Source organism: Musa acuminata, chromosome BXJ3-8 (assembly GCF_036884655.1).
Source record: "Musa acuminata AAA Group cultivar baxijiao chromosome BXJ3-8, Cavendish_Baxijiao_AAA, whole genome shotgun sequence".
NCBI classification, from domain to species: Eukaryota; Viridiplantae; Streptophyta; class Magnoliopsida; order Zingiberales; family Musaceae; genus Musa; species Musa acuminata.
Window position 1 is genome coordinate 35,649,539 of NC_088356.1, and position 14,407 is coordinate 35,663,945.

General features: G+C 54.0%; 22 non-coding genes and 1 pseudogene across 22 annotated transcripts; all 23 read right to left on the reverse strand.

Annotated features, from left to right (window-relative positions):
* Positions 1 to 267: 267 nt before the first annotated feature.
* Positions 268 to 385, reverse strand: LOC135647787 (5S ribosomal RNA; annotated as a pseudogene).
* A 548-nt stretch (positions 386 to 933) lies between these two features.
* Positions 934 to 1,052, reverse strand: LOC135647443 (5S ribosomal RNA). Its single transcript, XR_010500180.1, has one exon. It is a non-coding gene; the product is annotated as a 5S ribosomal RNA (ribosomal RNA).
* Positions 1,053 to 1,600: 548 nt separating this feature from the next.
* On the reverse strand, positions 1,601 to 1,719 carry LOC135646375 (5S ribosomal RNA). Its single transcript, XR_010499128.1, has one exon. It is a non-coding gene; the product is annotated as a 5S ribosomal RNA (ribosomal RNA).
* A 548-nt stretch (positions 1,720 to 2,267) lies between these two features.
* On the reverse strand, positions 2,268 to 2,386 carry LOC135647335 (5S ribosomal RNA). The gene has a single exon (XR_010500075.1). It is a non-coding gene; the product is annotated as a 5S ribosomal RNA (ribosomal RNA).
* Positions 2,387 to 2,476: 90 nt separating this feature from the next.
* LOC135647356 (5S ribosomal RNA) lies at positions 2,477 to 2,595 on the reverse strand. Its single transcript, XR_010500095.1, has one exon. It is a non-coding gene; the product is annotated as a 5S ribosomal RNA (ribosomal RNA).
* Positions 2,596 to 3,143: 548 nt separating this feature from the next.
* On the reverse strand, positions 3,144 to 3,262 carry LOC135647146 (5S ribosomal RNA). Its single transcript, XR_010499889.1, has one exon. It is a non-coding gene; the product is annotated as a 5S ribosomal RNA (ribosomal RNA).
* A 548-nt stretch (positions 3,263 to 3,810) lies between these two features.
* LOC135647696 (5S ribosomal RNA) lies at positions 3,811 to 3,929 on the reverse strand. The gene has a single exon (XR_010500428.1). It is a non-coding gene; the product is annotated as a 5S ribosomal RNA (ribosomal RNA).
* Positions 3,930 to 4,477: 548 nt separating this feature from the next.
* On the reverse strand, positions 4,478 to 4,596 carry LOC135647549 (5S ribosomal RNA). The gene has a single exon (XR_010500286.1). It is a non-coding gene; the product is annotated as a 5S ribosomal RNA (ribosomal RNA).
* Positions 4,597 to 5,144: 548 nt separating this feature from the next.
* Positions 5,145 to 5,263, reverse strand: LOC135646467 (5S ribosomal RNA). Its single transcript, XR_010499216.1, has one exon. It is a non-coding gene; the product is annotated as a 5S ribosomal RNA (ribosomal RNA).
* A 548-nt stretch (positions 5,264 to 5,811) lies between these two features.
* LOC135647646 (5S ribosomal RNA) lies at positions 5,812 to 5,930 on the reverse strand. Its single transcript, XR_010500380.1, has one exon. It is a non-coding gene; the product is annotated as a 5S ribosomal RNA (ribosomal RNA).
* A 548-nt stretch (positions 5,931 to 6,478) lies between these two features.
* Positions 6,479 to 6,597, reverse strand: LOC135647436 (5S ribosomal RNA). Its single transcript, XR_010500174.1, has one exon. It is a non-coding gene; the product is annotated as a 5S ribosomal RNA (ribosomal RNA).
* A 548-nt stretch (positions 6,598 to 7,145) lies between these two features.
* LOC135647524 (5S ribosomal RNA) lies at positions 7,146 to 7,264 on the reverse strand. The gene has a single exon (XR_010500261.1). It is a non-coding gene; the product is annotated as a 5S ribosomal RNA (ribosomal RNA).
* Positions 7,265 to 7,812: 548 nt separating this feature from the next.
* LOC135647415 (5S ribosomal RNA) lies at positions 7,813 to 7,931 on the reverse strand. Its single transcript, XR_010500154.1, has one exon. It is a non-coding gene; the product is annotated as a 5S ribosomal RNA (ribosomal RNA).
* A 61-nt stretch (positions 7,932 to 7,992) lies between these two features.
* Positions 7,993 to 8,111, reverse strand: LOC135647339 (5S ribosomal RNA). Its single transcript, XR_010500079.1, has one exon. It is a non-coding gene; the product is annotated as a 5S ribosomal RNA (ribosomal RNA).
* A 548-nt stretch (positions 8,112 to 8,659) lies between these two features.
* LOC135647513 (5S ribosomal RNA) lies at positions 8,660 to 8,778 on the reverse strand. Its single transcript, XR_010500250.1, has one exon. It is a non-coding gene; the product is annotated as a 5S ribosomal RNA (ribosomal RNA).
* Positions 8,779 to 9,326: 548 nt separating this feature from the next.
* LOC135647525 (5S ribosomal RNA) lies at positions 9,327 to 9,445 on the reverse strand. The gene has a single exon (XR_010500262.1). It is a non-coding gene; the product is annotated as a 5S ribosomal RNA (ribosomal RNA).
* Positions 9,446 to 9,993: 548 nt separating this feature from the next.
* On the reverse strand, positions 9,994 to 10,112 carry LOC135647124 (5S ribosomal RNA). Its single transcript, XR_010499867.1, has one exon. It is a non-coding gene; the product is annotated as a 5S ribosomal RNA (ribosomal RNA).
* A 548-nt stretch (positions 10,113 to 10,660) lies between these two features.
* On the reverse strand, positions 10,661 to 10,779 carry LOC135648118 (5S ribosomal RNA). The gene has a single exon (XR_010500808.1). It is a non-coding gene; the product is annotated as a 5S ribosomal RNA (ribosomal RNA).
* Positions 10,780 to 11,327: 548 nt separating this feature from the next.
* Positions 11,328 to 11,446, reverse strand: LOC135647437 (5S ribosomal RNA). The gene has a single exon (XR_010500175.1). It is a non-coding gene; the product is annotated as a 5S ribosomal RNA (ribosomal RNA).
* A 548-nt stretch (positions 11,447 to 11,994) lies between these two features.
* LOC135646548 (5S ribosomal RNA) lies at positions 11,995 to 12,113 on the reverse strand. The gene has a single exon (XR_010499295.1). It is a non-coding gene; the product is annotated as a 5S ribosomal RNA (ribosomal RNA).
* Positions 12,114 to 12,661: 548 nt separating this feature from the next.
* Positions 12,662 to 12,780, reverse strand: LOC135647546 (5S ribosomal RNA). The gene has a single exon (XR_010500283.1). It is a non-coding gene; the product is annotated as a 5S ribosomal RNA (ribosomal RNA).
* Positions 12,781 to 13,535: 755 nt separating this feature from the next.
* LOC135647647 (5S ribosomal RNA) lies at positions 13,536 to 13,654 on the reverse strand. Its single transcript, XR_010500381.1, has one exon. It is a non-coding gene; the product is annotated as a 5S ribosomal RNA (ribosomal RNA).
* A 548-nt stretch (positions 13,655 to 14,202) lies between these two features.
* Positions 14,203 to 14,321, reverse strand: LOC135646549 (5S ribosomal RNA). Its single transcript, XR_010499296.1, has one exon. It is a non-coding gene; the product is annotated as a 5S ribosomal RNA (ribosomal RNA).
* Positions 14,322 to 14,407: the final 86 nt, after the last annotated feature.

Below are 14,407 nucleotides of genomic sequence, written 5' to 3' on the forward strand. Positions count from 1 at the left end.
GATCTCTCCGATGCCCACGAGGCCGACCGCGTACCGGACACGGCAAGCGCGCGCCGAAACCATCCGGACTTTCTCGAACGAACTCGGAATCGCAATTGCGGCCCCATTCCGGAAAGCTCTCTCCGAGCCCCACGAGACTGACTGCGTCGCGGTCAGGGTAAATTCCGAGGCCCAAAACCATCGCCTCGGAGGTCGACGGGAGAGGTTTTGGCCGCTCGGGGCGCAAAAAGGAGTGCAACACGAGGACTTCCCAGGGGGTCACCCATCCTAGAACCATATCTGACTTCCCAGGGGGTCACCCATCCTAGTAGTACTCTCGCCCAAGCACGCTTAACTTCATAGTTCTGATGGTATCCGGTGCTTTAGTGCTGGTATGATCGCACTCGTTTTGTTTGCGTCCTCCCTCCCCTTTGTGAACGTCGCGGACGGTGTATCGACGACCGGAGCCCATTGCGCGCCCCGAAACCTCTCGAACGATCTCGGAATCGCCATCGTCGGATCTCTCCGATGCCCACGAGGCCGACCGCGTACCGGACATGGCAAGCGCGCGCCGAAACCATCCGGACTTTCTCGAACGAATTCGGAATCGCTATTGCGGCCCCATTCCGGAAAGCTCTCTCCGAGCCCCACGAGACTGACTGCGTCGCGGTCACGGCAAATTCCGAGGCCCAAAACCATCGCCTCGGAGGTCGACGGGAGAGGTTTTGGCAGCTCGGGGCGCAAAAAGGAGTGCAACACGAGGACTTCCCAGGGGGTCACCCATCCTATAACCATATCTGATCATTGCATGTTTACGAAGAAATTTTTCGATGATGATTTCATTATTCTCCTGCTATACGTTAACGATATATTTATTGTTGGCCATAATGCTGGAAGAATCGAAAAGCGTAAAGGAGAGTTAAGCAAGTCTTTTGGCCGCTCGGGGCGCAAAAAGGAGTGCAACACGAGGACGTCCCAGGGGGTCACCCATCCTAGTACTACTCTTGCCCAAGCACACTTAACTTCGGAGTTCTGATGGGATCCGGTGCTTTAGTGCTGGTATGATCGCACTCGATTTGTTTGCGTCCTCCCTCCCCTTTGTGCACGTCGCGGACGGCGTATCGACGACCGGAGCGCATTGCGCGCCCCGAAACCTCTCGAACGATCTCGGAATCGCCATCGTCGGATCTCTCCGATGCCCACGAGGCCGACCGCGTACCGGACACGGCAAGCGCGCGCTGAAACCATCCGGACTTTCTCGAACGAACTCGGAATCGCTATTGCGGCCCCATTCCGGAAAGCTCTCTCCGAGCCCCACGAGACTGACTGCGTAGCGGTCACGGCAAATTCCGATGCCCAAAACCATCGCCTCGGAGGTCGACGGGAGAGGTTTTGGCCGCTCGGGGCGCAAAAAAGAGTGCAACACGAGGACTTCCCAAGGGGTCACCCATCCTAGAACCATATCTGATCATTGCATGTTTACGAAGAAATATTTAGATGATGATTTCATTATTCTCCTACTATACGTTAACGATATATTTATTGTTGGCCGTAATGCTGGAAGAATCGAAAAGCGTAAAGGAGAGTTAAGCAAGTCTTTTGGCCGCTCAGGGCGCAAAAAGGAGTGCAACACGAGGACTTCCCAGGGGGTCACCCATCCTAGTACTACTCTCGCCCAAGCACGCTTAACTTCGGAGTTCTGATGGGATCCGATGCTTTAGTGCTGGTATGATCGCACTCATTTTGTTTGCGTCCTCCCTCCCCTTTGTGCACGTCGCGGATGGCGTATCGACGACCGGAGCCCATTGCGTGCCCCGAAACCTCTCGAACGATCTCAGAATCGCCATCGTCGGATCTCTCCGATGCCCACGAGGCCGACCGCGTACCGGACACGACAAGCGCGCGCCGAAACCATCCGGACTTTCTCGAACGAACTCGGAATCGCTATTGTGGCCCCATTCCGGAAAGCTCTCTCCGAGCCCCACGAGACTGACTGCGTAGCGGTCACGGCAAATTCCGAGGCCCAAAACCATCGCCTCGGAGGTCGACGGGAGAGGTTTTGGCCGCTCGGGGCGCAAAAAGGAGTGCAACACGAGGACTTCCCAGGGGGTCACCCATCCTAGAACCATATATGATCATTGCATATTTACGAAGAAATTTTTAGATGATGATTTCATTATTCTCCTGCTATACGTTAACGATATATTTAATGTTGGCCATAATGCTGGAAGAATCGAAAAGCGTAAAGGAGAGTTAAGCAAGTCTTTTGGCCGCTCGGGGCGCAAAAAGGAGTGCAACACGAGGACTTCCCAGGGGGTCACCCATCCTAGTACTACTCTCGCCCAAGCACGTTTAACTTCGCAGTTCTGATGGGATCCGGTGCTTTAGTGCTGGTATGATCGCACTCGTTTTGATTGCGTCCTCCCTCCCCTTTGTGCACGTCGCGGAAGCGTAAAGGAGAGTTAAGCAAGTCTTTTGGTCGCTCGGGGCGCAAAATGGAGTGCAACACGAGGACTTCCCAGGGGGTCACCCATCCTTGTACTACTCTCGCCCAAGCACGCTTAACTTCGGAGTTCTAATGGGATCCGATGCATTAGTGCTGGTATGATCGCACTCTTTTTGTTTGCGTCCTCCCTCCCCTTTGTGCACGTCGCGGACGGCGTATCGACGACCGACGCCCATTGCGCGCCCCGAAACCTCTCGAACGATCTCGGAATCACCATCGTAGGATCTCTCCGATGCCCACGAGGCCGACCACGTACCGGACATGGTAAGCGCGCGCCGAAACCATCCGGACTTTCTCGAACGAACTCGGAATCGCTATTGCGGCCCCATTCCGGAAAGCTCTCTCCGAGCCCCACGAGACTGACTGCGTCATGGTCAGGGCAAATTCCGAGGCCCAAAACCATCGCCTCGGAGGTCGACGGGAGAGGTTTTGGCCGCTCGGGGCGCCAAAAGAAGTGCAACACGAGGACTTCCCAGGGGGCCACCCATCCTATAACCATATCTGATCATTGCATGTTTACGAAGAAATTTTTCGATGATGATTTCATTATTCTCCTACTATACGTTAACGATATATTTATTATTGGCCATAATGCTGGAAGAATCGAAAAGCGTAAAGGAGAGTTAAGCAAGTCTTTTGGCCGCTCGGGGCGCAAAAAGGAATGCAACACGAGGACTTCCCAGGGGGTCACCCATCCTAGTACTACTCTCGCCCAAGCACGCTTAACTTCGGAGTTCTGATGGGATCCAGTGCTTTAGTGCTGATATGATCGCACTCATTTTGTTTGCGTCCTCCGTCCCCTTTGTGCACGTCGCGGACGGCGTATCGACGACCGGAGCCAATTGCGCGCCCCGAAACCTCTCGAACGATCTCGGAATCGCCATCGTCGGATCTCTCCGATGCCCACGAGGCCGACCGCGTACCGGACACGGCAAGCGCGCGCCGAAACCATCCGGACTTTCTCGAACGAACTCGGAATCGCTATTGCGGCCCCATTCCCGAAAGCTCTCTCCGAGCCACACGAGACTGACTGCGTCGCGTTCACGGCAAATTCCGAGGCCCAAAACCATCGCCTCGGAGGTTGACGGGAGAGGTTTTGGCCGCTCGGGGCGCAAAAAGGAGTGCAACACGAGGACTTCCCAGGGGGTCACCCATCCTAGAACCATATCTGATCATTGCATGTTTACGAAGAAATTTTTAGATGATGATTTCATTATTCTCCTTCTATACGTTAACGATATATTTATTGTTGGCCATAATGCTGGAAGAATCGAAAAGCGTAAAGGAGAGTTAAGCAAGTCTTTTGGCCGCTCGGGGCGCAAAAAGGAGTGCAACACGAGGACTTCCCAGGGGGTCACCCATCCTAGTACAACTCTCGCCCAAGCACGCTTAACTTCGGAGTTCTGATTGGATCCAATGCCTTAGTGATGGTATGATCGCACTCGTTTTGTTTGCGTCCTCCGTCCCCTTTGTGCACGTCGCGGACGGCGTATCGACGACCGGAGCCCATTGCGCGCCCCGAAACCTCTCGAACGATCTCGGAATCGCCATCGACGGATCTCTCCGATGCCCACGAGGCCGACCGCGTACCGGACACGGCAAGCGCGCGCTGAAACCATCCGGACTTTCTCGAACGAACTCGGAATCGCTATTGTGGCCCCATTCCGGAAAGCTCTCTCCGAGCCCCACGAGACTAACTGCGTAGCGGTCACGGCAAATTCCGAGGCCCAAAACCATCGCCTCGGAGGTCGACGGGAGAGGTTTTGGCCGCTCGGGGCGCAAAAAGGAGTGCAACACGAGGACTTCCCAGGGGGTCACCCATCCTAGAACCATATCTGATCATTGCATATTTACGAAGAAATTTTTAGATGATGATTTCATTATTCTCCTGCTATACGTTAACGATATATTTATTGTTGGCCATAATGCTGGAAGAATCGAAAAGCGTAAAGGAGAGTTAAGCAAGTCTTTTGGCCGCTCGGGGCGCAAAAATGAGTGCAACACGAGGACTTCCCAGGGGGTCACCCATCCTAGTACTACTCTCGCCCAAGCACGTTTAACTTCGCAGTTCTGATGGGATCCGGTGCTTTAGTGCTGGTACGATCGCACTCGTTTTGTTTGCGTCCTCCCTACCCTTTGTGCACGTCGCGGACGGCGTATCGACGACCGGAGCCCATTGCGCGCCCCGAAACCTCTCGAACGATCTCGTAATCACCATCGTCGGATCTCTCCGATGCCCACGAGGCCGACCGCGTACCGGACACGGCAACCGCGCGCCGAAACCATCCGGACTTTCTCGAACGAACTCGGAATCGCTATTGCGGCCCCATTCCGGAAAGCTCTCCCCGAGCCCCACGAGACTGACTGCGTAGCGGTCACGGCAAATTCCGAGGCCCAAAACCATCGCCTCGAAGGTCGACGGGAGAGGTTTTAGCCGCTCGGGGCGCAAAAAGGAGTGCAACACAAGGACTTCCCAGGGGGTCACCCATCCTAGAACCATATCTGATCATTGCATGTTTACGAAGAAATTTTTAGATGATGATTTCATTATTCTCCTGCTATACGTTAACGATACATTTATTGTTGGCCATAATGCTGGAAGAATCGAAAAGCGTAAAGGAGAGTTAAGCAAGTCTTTTGGCCGCTCGGGGCGCAAAAAGGAGTGCAACACGAGGACTTCCCAAGGGGTCACCCATCCTAGTACTACTCTCGCCCAAGCACGCTTAACTTCGAAGTTCTGATGGGATCCGGTGCTTTAGTGCTGGTATGATCGCACTCGTTTTGTTTGCGTCCTCCCTCCCCTTTGTGCACGTCGCGGACGGCGTATCGACAACCGGAGCGCATTGCGCGCCCCGAAACCTCTCGAACGATCTCGGAATCGCCATCGTCGGATCTCTCCGATGCCCACGAGGCCGACCGCGTACCGGACACGGCAAGCGCGCGCCGAAACCATCCGGACTTTCTCGAACGAACTCGGAATCGCTATTGCGGCCCCATTCCGGAAAGCTCTCTCCTAGCCCCACGAGACTGACTGCGTCGCGGTCACGGCAAATTCCGAGGCCCAAAACCATCGCCTCGGAGGTCGACGGGAGAGGTTTTGGCCGCTCGGGGCGCAAAAAGGAGTGCAACACGAGGACTTCCCAGGGGGTCACCCATCCTAGAACCATATCTGATCATTGCATGTTTACGAAGAAATTTTTAGATGATGATTTCATTATTCTCCTGCTATACGATAACGATATATTTATTGTTGGCCATAATGCTGGAAGAATCGAAAAGCGTAAAGGAGAGTTAAGCAAGTCGTTTGGCCGCTCGGGGCGCAAAAAGGAGTGCAAAACGAGGACTTCCCAGGGGGTCACCCATCCTAGTACTACTCTCACCCAAGCACGCTTAACTTCGGAGATCTGATGGGATTCGGTGCTTTAGTGCTGGTAAAATCGCACTCGTTTTGTTTGCGTCCTCCCTCCCCTTTGTGCACGTCGCGGACGGCGTATCGACGACCGGAGCCCATTGCGCGCCCCGAAACCTTTCGAACGATCTCGGAATCGCCATCGTCGGATCTCTCCGATGCCCACGAGGCCGACCGCGTACCGGACACGGCAAGCGCGCGCCGAAACCATCCGGACTTTCTCGAACGAACTCGGAATTGCTATTGCGGCTCCATTCCGGAAAGCTCTCTCCGAGCCCCACGAGACTGACTGCGTCGTGGTCACGGCAAATTCCGAGGCCCAAAACCATCGCCTCGGAGGTCGACGGGAGAGGTTTTGGCCGCTCGGGGCGCAAAAAGGAGTGCAACACGAGGACTTCCCAGGGGGTCACCCATCCTAGAACCATATTTGATCATTGCATGTTTACGAAGAAATTTTTAGATGATGATTTCATAATTCTCCTGCTATACGTTAACGATATATTTATTGTTGGCCATAATGCTGGAAGAATCGAAAAGCGTAAAGGAGAGTTAAGCAAGTCTTTTGGCCACTCGGGGCGCCAAAAGGAGTGCAACACGAGGACTTCCCAGGGGGTCACCCATCCTAGTACTACTCTCGCCCAAGCACGCATAACTTCGGAGTTCTGATGGGATCCGGTGCTTTAGTGCTTGTATGATCGCACTCGTTTTGTTTGCGTCCTCCCTCCCCTTTGTGCACGTCGCGGACGGCGTATCGACGACCGGAGCCCATTGCGCGCCCCGAAACCTCTCGAACGATCTCGGAATCGCTATCGTCGGATCTCTCCGATGCCCACGAGGCCGACCGCGTACCGGACACGGCAAGCGCGCGCCGAAACCATCCGGACTTTCTCGAACGAACTCGGAATCGCTATTGCGGCCCCATTCCGGAAAGCTCTCTCCGAGCCCCACGAGATTGACTGCGTAGTGGTCACGGCAAATTCCGAGGCCCAAAACCATCGCCTCGGAGGTCGACGGGAGAGGTTTTGGCCGCTCGGGGCGCAAAAAGGAGTGCAACACGAGGACTTCCCAGGGGGTCACCCATCCTAGAACCATATCTGATCATTACATGTTTACGAAGAAATTTTTAGATGATGATTTCATTATTTTCCTGCTATACGTTAACGATATATTTATTGTTGGCCATAATGCTGGAAGAATCGAAAAGCGTAAAGGAGAGTTAAGCAAGTCTTTTGGCCGCTCGGGGCGCAAAAAGGTGTGCAACACGAGAACTTCCCAGGGGGTCACCCATCCTAGTACTACTCTCGCCCAAGTACGCTTAACTTCGGAGTTCTGATAGGATCCAGTGCATTAGTGCTGGTATGATCGCACTCGTTTTGTTTGCGTCCTCCCTCCCCTTTGTGCACGTCGCGGACGGCGTATCGACGATCGGAGCCCATTGCGCGCCCCGAAACCTCTCGAACGATCTCGGAATCGCCATCGTCGGATCTCTCCGATGCCCACGAGGCCGACCGCGTACCGGACACGGCAAGCGCGCGCCAAAACCATCCGGACTTTCTCGAACGAACTCGGAATCGCTATTGCGGCCCCATTCCGGAAAGCTCTCTCCGAGCCCCACGAGACTGACTGCGTCGCGGTCACGGCAAATTCCGAGGCCCAAAACCATCGCCTCGGAGGTCGACGGGAGAGGTTTTGGCCGCTCGGGGCGCAAAAAGGAGTGCAACACGAGGACTTCCCAGGGGGTCACCCATCCTAGAACCATATCTGATCATTGCATATTTACGAAGAAATTTTTAGATGATGATTTCATTATTCTCCTGCTATACGTTAACGATATATTTAATGTTGGCCATAATGCTGGAAGAATCGAAAAGCGTAAAGGAGAGTTAAGCAAGTCTTTTGGCCGCTCGGGGCGCAAAAATGAGTGCAACACGAGGACTTCCCAGGGGGTCACCCATCCTAGTACTACTCTCGCCCAAGCACGTTTAACTTCGCAGTTCTGATGGGATCCGGTGCTTTAGTGCTGGTATGATCGCACTCGTTTTGAGCGGAAGCGTAAAGGAGAGTTAAGCAAGTCTTTTGGCCGCTCGGGGCGCAAAAAGGAGTGCAACACGAGGACTTCCCAGGGGGTCACCCATCCTAGTACTACTCTCGCCCAAGCACGCTTAACTTCGGAGTTCTATTGGGATCCGGTGCATTAGTGCTGGTATGATAGCACTCGTTTTGTTTGCGTCCTCCCTCCCCTTTGTGCACGTCGCGGACGGCGTATCGACGACCGGAGCCCATTGCGCGCCCCGAAACCTCTCGAACGATCTCAGAATCGCCATCGTAGGATCTCTCCGATGCCCACGAGGCCGACCACGTACCGGACATGGCAAGCGCGCGCCGAAACCATCCGGACTTTCTCGAACGAACTCGGAATCGCTATTGCGGCCCCATTCCGGAAAGCTCTCTCCGAGCCCCACGAGACTGACTGCGTCGCGGTCACGACAAATTCCGAGGCCCAAAACCATCGCCTCGGAGGTCGACGGGAGAGGTTTTGGCCGCTCGGGGCGCAAAAAGAAGTGCAACACGAGGACTTCCCAGGGGGCCACCCATCCTATAACCATATCTGATCATTGCATGTTTACGAAGAAATTTTTCGATGATGATTTCATTATTCTCCTGCTATACGTTAACGATATATTTATTATTGGCCATAATGCTGGAAGAATCGAAAAGCGTAAAGGAGAGTTAAGCAAGTCTTTTGGCCGCTCGGGGCGCAAAAAGGAATGCAACACGATGACTTCCCAGGGGGTCACCCATCCTAGTACTACTCTCACCCAAGCACGCTTAACTTCGGAGTTCTGATGGGATCCAGTGCTTTAGTGCTGGTATGATCGCACTCATTTTGTTTGCGTCCTCCGTCCCCTTTGTGCACGTCGCGGATGGCGTATCGACGACCGGAGCCAATTGCGCGCCCCGAAACCTCTCGAACGATCTCGGAATCGCCATCGTCGGATCTCTCCGATGCCCACGAGGCCGACCGCGTACCGGACACGGCAAGCGCGCTCCGAAACCATCCGGACTTTCTCGAACGAACTCGGAATCGCTATTGCGGCCCCATTCCGGAAAGCTCTCTCCGAGCCCCACGAGACTGACTGCGTCGCGGTCACGGCAAATTCCAAGGCCCAAAACCATCGCCTCGGAGGTCGACGGGAGAGGTTTTGGTCGCTCGGGGCGCAAAAAGGAGTGCAACACGAGGACTTCCCAGGGGGTCACCCATCCTAGAACCATATCTGATCATTGCATGTTTACGAAGAAATTTTTAGATGATGATTTCATTATTCTCCTGCTATACGTTAACGATATATTTATTGTTGGCCATAATGCTGGAAGAATCGAAAAGCGTAAAGGAGAGTTAAGCAAGTCTTTTGTCCGCTCGGGGCGCAAAAAGGAGTGCAACACGAGGACTTCCCAGGGGGTCACCCATTCTAGTACTACTCTCGCCCAAGCACGCTTAACTTCGGAGTTCTGATTGGATCCGATGCTTTAGTGCTGGTATGATCGCATTCATTTTGTTTGCGTCCTCCGTCCCCTTTGTGCACGTCGCGGACGGCGTATCGACGACCGGAGCCCATTGCGCGCCCCGAAACCTCTCGAACGATCTCGGAATCGCCATCGTCGGATCTCTCCGATGCCCACGAGGCCGACCGCGTACCGGACACGGCAAGCGCGCGCCTAAACCATCCGGACTTTCTCGAACGAACTCGGAATCGCTATTGCGGCCCCATTCCGGAAAGCTCTCTCCGAACCCCACGAGACTGACTGCGTAGCTGTCACGGCAAATTCCGAGGCCCAAAACCATCGCCTCGGAGGTCGACGGGAGAGGTTTTGGCCGCTCGGGGCGCAAAAAGGAGTGCAACACGAGGACTTCCCAGGGGGACACCCATCCTAGAACCATATCTGATCATTGCATGTTTACGAAGAAATTTTTAGATGATGATTTCATTATTCTCCTGCTATACGTTAACGATATATTTATTGTTGGCCATAATGCTGGAAGAATCGAAAAGCGTAAAGGAGAGTTAAGCAAGTCTTTTGGCCGCTCGGGGCGCAAAAAGGAGTGCAACACGAGGACTTCCCAAGGGGTCACCCATCCTAGTACTACTCTCGCCCAAGCACGCTTAACTTCGGAGTTCTGATGGGATCCGGTGCTTTAGTGCTGGTATGATCGGACTCATTTTGTTTGCGTCCTCCCTCCCCTTTGTGCACGTCGCGGACGGCGTATCGACAACCGGAGCGCATTGCGCGCCCCGAAACCTCTCGAACGATCTCGGAATCGCCATCGTCGGATCTCTCCGATGCCCACGAGGCCGACCGCGTACCGGACACGGCAAGCGCGCGCCGAAACCATCCGGACTTTCTCGAACGAACTCGGAATCGCTATTGCGGCCCCATTCCGGAAAGCTCTCTCCGAGCCCCACGAGACTGACTGCGTCGCGGTCACGGCAAATTTCGAGGCCCAAAACCATCGCCTCGGAGGTCGACGGGAGAGGTTTTGGCCGCTCGGGGCGCAAAAAGGAGTGCAACACGAGGACTTCCCAGGGGGTCACCCATCCTAGAACCATATCTGATCATTGCATGTTTACGAAGAAATTTTTAGATGATGATTTCATTATTCTCCTGCTATACGATAACGATATATTTATTGTTGGCCATAATGCTGGAAGAATCGAAAAGCGTAAAGGAGAGTTAAGCAAGTCTTTTGGCCGCTCGGGGCGCAAAAAGGAGTGCAACACGAGGACTTCCCAGGGGGTCACCCATCCTAGTACTACTCACGCCCAAGCACGCTTAACTTCGGAGATCTGATGGGATCCGGTGCTTTAGTGCTGGTATGATCGCACTCGTTTTGTTTGCGTCCTCCCTCCCCTTTGTGCACGTCGCGGACGGCGTATCGACGACCGGAGCCCATTGCGCGCCCCGAAACCTTTCGAACGATCTCGGAATCGCCATCGTCGGATCTCTCCGATGCCCACGAGGCCGACCGCGTACCGGACACGGCAAGCGCGCGCCGAAACCATCCGGACTTTCTCGAACGAACTCGGAATCGCTATTGCGGCTCCATTCCGGAAAGCTCTCTCCGAGCCCCACGAGACTGACTGCGTCGTGGTCACGGCAAATTCCGAGGCCCAAAACCATCGCCTCGGAGGTCGACGGGAGAGGTTTTGGCCGCTCGGGGCGTAAAAAGGAGTGCAACACGAGGACTTCCCAGGGGGTCACCCATCCTAGAACCATATTTGATCATTGCATGTTTACGAAGAAATTTTTAGATGATGATTTCATTATTCTCCTGCTATACGTTAACGATATATTTATTGTTGGCCATAATGCTGGAAGAATCGAAAAGCGTAAAGGAGAGTTAAGCAAGTCTTTTGGCCACTCGGGGCGCCAAAAGGAGTGCAACACGAGGACTTCCCAGGGGGTCACCCATCCTAGTACTACTCTCGCCCAAGCACGCATAACTTCGGAGTTCTGATGGGATCCGGTGCTTTAGTGCTTGTATGATCGCACTCGTTTTGTTTGCGTCCTCCCTCCCCTTTGTGCACGTCGCGGACGGCGTATCGACGACCGGAGCCCATTGCGCGCCCCGAAACCTCTCGAGCGATCTCGGAATCGCTATCGTCGGATCTCTCCGATGCCCACGAGGCCGACCGCGTACCGGACACGGCAAGCGCGCGCCGAAACCATCCGGACTTTCTAGAACGAACTCGGAATCGCTATTGCGGCCCCATTCCGGAAAGCTCTCTCCGAGCCCCACGAGATTGACTGCGTAGTGGTCACGGCAAATTCCGAGGCCCAAAACCATCGCCTCGGAGGTCGACGGGAGAGGTTTTGGCCGCTCGGGGCGCAAAAAGGAGTGCAACACGAGGACTTCCCAGGGGGTCACCCATCCTAGAACCATATCTGATCATTACATGTTTACGAAGAAATTTTTAGATGATGATTTCATTATTTTCCTGCTATACGTTAACGATATATTTATTGTTGGCCATAATGCTGGAAGAATCGAAAAGCGTAAAGGAGAGTTAAGCAAGTCTTTTGGCCGCTCGGGGCGCAAAAAGGAGTGCAACACGAGGACTTCCCAGGGGGTCACCCATCCTAGTACTACTCTCGCCCAAGTACGCTTAACTTCGGAGTTCTGATGGGATCCGGTGCATTAGTGCTGGTATGATCGCACTCGTTTTGTTTGCGTCCTCCCTCCCCTTTGTGCACGTCGCGGACGGCGTATCGACGATCGGAGCCCATTGCGCGCCCCGAAACCTCTCGAACGATCTCGTAATCGCCATCGTCGGATCTCTCCGATGCCCACGAGGCCGACCGCGTATCGGACACGGTAAGCGCGCGCCGAAACCATCCGGACTTTCTCGAACGAACTCGGAATCGCTATTGCGGCCCCATTACGGAAAGCTCTCTCCGAGCCCCACGAGACTGACTGCGTAGCGGTCACGGCAAATTCTGAGGCCCAAAACCATCGCCTCGGAGGTCGACGGGAGAGGTTTTGGCCGCTCGGGGCGCAAATAGGAGTGCAACACGAGGACTTCCCAGGGGGTCACCCATCCTAGAACCATATCTGACCATTGCATGTTTACGAAGAAATTTTTAGATGATGATTTCATTATTCTCCTGCTATACGTTGACAATATATTTATTGTTGGCCATAATTCTGGAAGAATCGAAAAGCGTAAAGGAGAGTTAAGCAAGTCTTTTGGCTGCTCGGGGCGCAAAAAGGAGTGCAACACGAGGACTTCCCAGGGGGTCACCCATCCTACTACTACTCTCGCCCAAGCAGGCTTAACTTCGGAGTTCTGATGGGATCTGGTGCTTTAGTACTGGTATGATCGCACTCGTTTTGTTTGCGTCCTCCCTCCCCTTTGTGCACGTCGCGGACGGCGTATCGACGATCGGAGCCCATTGCGCGCCCCGAAACCTCTCGAACGATTTCGGAATCGCCATCGTCGGATCTCTCTGATGCCCACGAGGCAAACCGCGTACCGGACATGGCAAGCGCGCGCCGAAACCATCCGGACTTTCTCGAACGAACTCGGAATCGCTATTGCGGCCCCATTCCGGAAAGCTCTCTCCGAGCCCCACGAGACTGACTGCGTCGCGGTCACGGCAAATTCCGAGGCCCAAAACCATCGCCTCGGAGGTCGACGGGAGAGGTTTTGGTCGCTCGGGGCGCAAAAAGGAGTGCAACACGAGGACTTCCCAGGGGGTCACCCATCCTAGAACCATATCTGATCATTGCATGTTTACGAAGAAATTTTTAGATGATGATTTCATTATTCTCCTGCTATACGTTGATGATATATTTATTGTTGGCCATAATGCTGGAAGAATCGAAAAGCGTAAAGGAGAGTTAAGCAAGTCTTTTGGCTGCTCGGGGCACAAAAAGGAGTGCAACACGAGGACTTCCCAGGGGGTCACCCATCCTAGAACCATATCTGATCATTGCATGTTTACGAAGAAATTTTTAGATGATGATTTCATTATTCTCCTGCTATACGTTGATGATATATTTATTGTTGGCCATAATGCTGGAAGAATCGAAAAGCGTAAAGGAGAGTTAAGCAAGTCTTTTGGCTGCTCGGGGCGCAAAAAGGAGTGCAACACGAGGACTTCCCAGGGGGTCACCCATCCTAGTACTACTCTCGCCCAAGCACGCTTAACTTCGGAGTTCTGATGCGATCCGGTGCTTTAGTGCTTGTATGATCAAACTCGTTTTGTTTGCGTCCTCCCTCCCCTTTGTGCAAGTCGCGGACGGCGTATCGACGACCGGAGCCCATTGCGCGCCCCGAAACCTCTCGAACGATCTCGGAATCACTATCGTCGGATCTCTCCGATGCCCACGAGGCCGACCGCGTACCGGACACGGCAAGCGCGCGCCGAAACCATCCGGACTTTCTCGAACGAACTCGGAATCGCTATTGCGGCCCCATTCCGGAAAGCTCTCTCCGAGCCCCACGAGATTGACTGCGTAGTGGTCACGGCAAATTCCGAGGCCCAAAACCATCGCCTCGGAGGTCGACGGGAGAGGTTTTGGCCGCTCGGGGCGCAAAAAGGAGTGCAACACGAGGACTTCCCAGGGGGTCACCCATCCTAGAACCATATCTGATCATTACATGTTTACGAAGAAATTTTTAGATGATGATTTCATTATTTTCCTGCTATACGTTAACGATATATTTATTGTTGGCCATAATGCTGGAAGAATCGAAAAGCGTAAAGGAGAGTTAAGCAAGTCTTTTGGCCGCTCGGGGCGCAAAAAGGAGTGCAACACGAGGACTTCCCAGGGGGTCACCCATCCTAGTACTACTCTCGCCCAAGTACGCTTAACTTCGGAGTTCTGATGGGATCCGGTGCATTAGTGCTGGTATGATCGCACTCGTTTTGTTTGCGTCCTCCCTCCCCTTTGTGCACGTCGCGGACGGCGTATCGACGATCAGAGCCCATTGCGCGCCCCGAAACCTCTC